Source organism: Macaca mulatta, chromosome 4 (assembly GCF_049350105.2).
Source record: "Macaca mulatta isolate MMU2019108-1 chromosome 4, T2T-MMU8v2.0, whole genome shotgun sequence".
In the NCBI taxonomy this organism is placed as follows: Eukaryota; Metazoa; Chordata; class Mammalia; order Primates; family Cercopithecidae; genus Macaca; species Macaca mulatta.
Window position 1 is genome coordinate 119,032,260 of NC_133409.1, and position 6,000 is coordinate 119,038,259.

A 6,000-nucleotide genomic window follows, 5' to 3' on the forward strand; every position below is an offset into this window, starting at 1 on the left:
TGCCTGGATGAAATTTTAGTAGTTTTTAATTTATCTGTTTTAATAATAATCATGGAGAAAACATTATTAAATATAACAAATATTAGGCTTATCTCCACAATAATTTAGCCATTTAAGCCATGCATATTTTGTATATTTTCATCTGCATCTCAGAAAATAAATCACTATCATAAAATCATATGTAGAAAAACACACAAGCATCTTAAATGGTAGTCATTTCTATCACAGTTTTTGAAAACCAAGAAAACTGAACAGCAAATAATATCTTTTGAGTTAGATAAACATATACTGCAGAAGTTTCCAAAATCTTTACCCTAATTTGAATTGATTTAAAATTTACAGTGGGAAGAACTCTTCTAATAATATACAGACTCCATGTAAAGGATGTAAAAAATGAAGTGAGTCCTATGAGTTCATATCACAATGCTTTGCTCTTTTAGTCTGCATTTGAGCATTCTCTGATAAATGGTACTAATTATGTTTATTGATGCACGTATATACTAATGAATATTATCTGTGGTCTTACACATACCTGGCATAGGAAAGATACTTCTTCCTACTCCTTACACAGAGGATTTGGTTTTACAAACTCGTGTTCTACACTGATGTGAGTAGAGAGGGCAGAACCAGTATTTCCTTTCATAATGGAAAGACACACGTGCATGTGTGCACACTCGTGCACATACACACAAACACACACATGCAAATACATATGCACACTTCATGATCAGTGTGATTGTCATTGAAAACATAGGCTGGACTAAGAAATTGAAATTTTCAAACCCAAATTTGTCCTCCTTGGAATGTTTTACCTACCGACTCTCCGTATTTAATTTGTACCTTAACCTCAGTCTATGTTCTCTCTTTTAAAGGTGGAAGATTAAACATGTAGACAAAAGGAAAAGGAAGTGGAGGAGAAGGAGAAGGAAAAATCTGAGAAACAGAGGTCTTATATCAGTGAGGTAAAATCTAACATTGCTTATTGTTATTTGAATAAAAAAGAATTGCGCAGAGTAACAAACAAATACAAAACAATTCAAAGCAAAATAAACACATTTGAATCCTCTTTCAGCCTCCTGGTACCCAAAATTTCTTCCTACCTTTAAGCACAGTTACCTCTAATTTTAATAAAAGCTAAAAATCACTTTGAGAAGTAGAAATATTCAAGTTCTATATCTTTACATGTGTATTTTTCTGTATGTATATTACATTTCACTATAAACTTTAAAGAAAACTATGTGAGACAGATTCTACATAGTGATATTATATTTAGTAACATCATTTCTCAATGTGTTTACAAATTCTCTCAATAATACTAAATATACATCGAATGTGTAAATTTTTTTAAAATTATCACTAAAACGTGTCCATGTATCTTATTATGTAGAATTTTTATCTACTTGCTTGTTACGTGTTAGTTTATTTCTACTTGTTTTGTGGCTTCAAAGTGTAAGTTCTCAAATTGGCTTCATGTAATCAGGAGCCAGAATACTCAGCTGACTACACTCTGTACTTTATAAGGTTTGCCAATGTTAAAATTATTATACGTGTACTTTTACCTCAATACATTTTAAATCTTCATTTATTTTCTAGTTTACGTTTCATCATTGGGATTTAGCAAGCTCCATGACTTGAAATAAATCACTGAGTCTCAAGTGTCCAAATAAAAGTAGAAGGAAAGATAAATTGCTTTCTTTTGATGTTAAGATGTTTCAGAAAACAGAGCTGCCAATTATTATTATTATTATTATTATTATTATTATTATTATTTTGACTCCTGTCCTAATGTGATAGATAGACACTACCACCTCAGCTTCAGGTGTAAGCCACTATGCCTAGCAAATATTATCTTTTGAATATTTGTCTTTCTTCCTGTAAATGACATAATGAGAACGTTCTCTGAGAAATTTAATTGGTAAACAAAATACAACAAAACTCATTCTCACAGGCAAATTTTTAACATATGTAAATAAAATCACAATTTTGTATGTCTCAATATAAACAATAGAGTTTCAATATTTGACATAATAAGATTAGATTTTCAAATAGCAAGAGAGAAATTCTGTTATTTAAACAATTTCAAAATAACGATTTATTCATTTTTAGTGAGCATGGAAGAAAAGATTAAACTGACTAGTTATCAAAAAATAAAAAGTAAAACTGTATCAATAGTAGGATATTAAATTTAAAATATTGCATATTTTTATATTATTGTGGTTAAAAGATACATATTTTATTAGTGAAAGTGCTAAGCCAATACAATAATTTTGAAAAGCAATTTTAAATTTGCATATGCAATTATATATTTTTTTAATTTCGCGCTAATTATAGACTTACAATAATTTTTTATAACAACTTGTAGCAATATATTTTAAGAGCTATCAAGTTTCTCTATGCCTTGATCCACTAATTTCACTGTATTAACATTTACCATTGGGAAATATAATAAGCAGAGAAACAAAATCAGTGAATATATCCATGCCAATATAATTGATAGTAGCTACAATTTGGAACACAAAGATAAGTGCAAAAATATACTTTTAAATAGATTCAATATATATGTAATTAAAAAAACAATTCTGAAGGCTGCAGAATGAGGAAAATTCTTATGATATATTAAGTATAATTTTTAAACTAAAATGACACTACTATTATCATAACAGCTATGGAAATATGCATAACCTAGGATAAGAATAGGACAGGAAGGTAAAACTATACACTTATTTGTTAGGTTCTTGCTTTCTTTTTTTTCCTGTAATATAAATTGCAAATATCATCAGAGACAAAATCTACTGAGTGGCTGTATTTTAACAAGTGCTATATTTATATTATAACATTTTATTGATGCTCAGCTAAGGATGAATATTAAAATTATAACTGACAACAGCTTGTTTTTTTCTTCCTTAATGGGATATACAATTCTGGTTAATTTTCAATTGATGGGAATTTGGATTAAGAGAAATATTGCCTGTGGTTTATTCATTATTTTTAGTAAAATAAGTGAGCCTCAGAATGATTTACTATTTTACGCAAGATTTCATAGTCAGTTATATGGCAGAAATGATATGTGAATCCAGTCATATCTAATTTCAAAGCCCTCTATTTGTCCACCAAGAACAACTGTGAAATAAATAAATCTGTGTAATAGATTCCATAGACTATTTTATCAAGAAGACATACAGGACCCGCCAGTGTGAGTGATATTTGTATCTGTAACCTTTTATCTGTAGGTCCGAGGCATTTTCCTCTCAGCACACACATGTGCACACACTTAGACACACGCAGACACTCACACACTAAATATACTTTTGTGCATATTTTAATCATTATTTTGAAGGCAAGTTGAGAAAAGTATGCCAGAAGGCTGCTGATCACACACATTTTTTAAAAATATTGTGTGATTCTTATTTATTTTATTCATTGCAAATTGCACATGCTCATACTTCCATATTTCTACTTATAAGTGTCTTAGTACTGCAATAATGCTATTTTTAAAAGCAAAACCCACTTTAAAGAATTGTCACTTAACTAATAGAGTATCTTCTTAAACATTGACTTTTTTATTTGTGTTTGCTACCACAGCAACTTTGGTATATCTTTATTAAGATATTTATAGATTTGAATCGTAATAATTATTTTGTCTATTTTTGTTTTTGTTTTTTTGAAGAGGGCGAAATGCTCACTCACCCACAAGCGATGACAGCAAAAAGATGCTCAATACATACAAATTAAGTGAAATAATAATATTAGATGTTAATGTGCCTAACATTGGACTGCTTCATGCCTAATTTCAGTATGATATTATAACCTCAACCAAATATAAAACTAAATACAACAAGTTTTGAAATTTATGTCTTTGGCGAAGTCTCTTAAAGGCAAGGATGAAGCAGAAATTCCGCACAACATACAGCAAAACTTTCAAAAAATAATATTTTCTATCTTGTTCCAAATTCCCACAAAGCATACGTGTTGATAATGATCATTTCTCTCTGGGTTAAACTCTAACTTACGCTATACTTTTCTCCATATAACTTAATCTCTTCCTGATTCATTATCCCTTTTGTGTGCTCTAGAAGAATCCTGCGTTTTTTAAAATGTAAATTAATCTAGTATGTCTTTCTAATTTTATTCTACCAAAACAAATAAAATAAATGTACTTAAAAAGTTTAGATAACCAGTAGGAAAAAAAAAAAAAATCTCAGAAATCTCTCAGTGTGTAAAACTAGAAATGTGCTAATTTTTTATTTATTTTTTCTAAGTCACAGAATGCATACCAAATAAATAGATTGTGCTATACACCTTTTATTTCCTTTGATTTTTAGTCCTAATTTGAAGGGATCTTATAAATTCATGAAAAACCCTAGAATATATTTCTTTTCTCTAACAAGGTGCCCAGTAAGGAGAAGTTGTCTTGTTCTATTTTGTTTTATATATTATTGTCGTCAATGTGGATTTTTATGGAGGAAAGGAGCTCTACCAGCTTTGGAAGTGACTTTGTTTCAGTAAAATTACACTTTAGAAGCCAAAAGCACAGTGTTTAATTATTTGAAAAACAGTGCAAAGACAATCTGGAACCTGAAAACTGAACTAATCGTTTTTAATATAGTAAATTGTGTTTATATGTGATTTCCGATATTAAACATTAGAAGTATATTTCTCTCCAAAATAGATTTGGACTAGACTACTGTTTTCGTTCACATAAATTTACATTAATTTTTAAAAACTCAAACATCTAACGATGTATTCTAAAATTTTAGGGTTACTGTATTTTGGGGCATGGAGTTTAACCACATCCTATAGCTGGATGTAAGAATGTTTGCTGATGTATTTATAATATATTTCTCCTGGCATCATAACTGTTAGCACTGTCATTTTTTACTCCTACTCCTGCTGGCTCTCAGATTGAAGAAAGAAAAGACGTTCTACCTCTGGAAAGTGAGTGCTGCATATAAGGCAAAATATGTCCAAGGGGCATGAGGGCTAGCCCCTGGACATTTCTTATTAGGCGGCATGAGCTAGCCCTCACATATAAAAACTTGTTCAAACTAATAAAGTTATAAGCCTAAGATTTTAGGGCCATTTGATGGCTTGTACTCTGTCATCTTAGCAAAACTACATTCCCCAAAATTCCCTTGACTGAATAGTTCTGGTTTAGAATTGGCAACAACAACAACAACAACAAAAATACGTGCAGGTCTCGGAAAGTAGAAGGAATTAGAAACCATTAGGCTATCAGGGTTGGTGTGGGCATACAATGCCACTGAAGTTCACACACATCTCTGATATACCAGTTTCAAAGTGACATGTATGCTCAGCTATGTGATAGAATTCAGGAACAGTTCACTCATTCCATCAACACTAGAGGCAGCTAGAAACCAATGTGGGTTTCAGGTTGTTTTTGCTCTCTCCAATTCATGTCGAGCTTTTCTTTCCAACTGTCAGCCATGAAGGCTTATTGCAACTTCAGCAGCAACAATCTGCCATGCTTTTCTTTGCCTATCTTTTCTTTCGTACAAAGCTTAATCTCTATAAAACATGCTTTCTTCCTTATCATCAGTGGTGGTTCTGCTTTCCTAATGAAATCCTGACTGGCATATGTTTGTGGGATAGTAGGACAGGCAGCTATGCTCAGCTTTCTATTTTTTATTGTTTCGGAAATTTATACAATGTTTTAAATATACAATATGACCTTAACAAAACTTCTAGGAAGTTAAGGGAAGCAGCTTGATTCATATGTGAAGTGAAAAGTACAGACAATTCCAATTGCCTGGAGTTAAAGGTTAAGAAGTTCTGCTAAGTGGTTTGATAGCTTCAGTTAGCAACATGGAGAGTTTATGAAAGGAGAGGCAATAAGAAAGTATGAACATAGATTTGAAATACCTATAGGTGCTTTTATTAGTTTTCTATTGATGCTATAAGAAATCACTACATATTTAGTGGCATAAGAAACAAAAAAATATTATTTTACAGATACAGAAGTCCTACACAGGTTTCACTGTA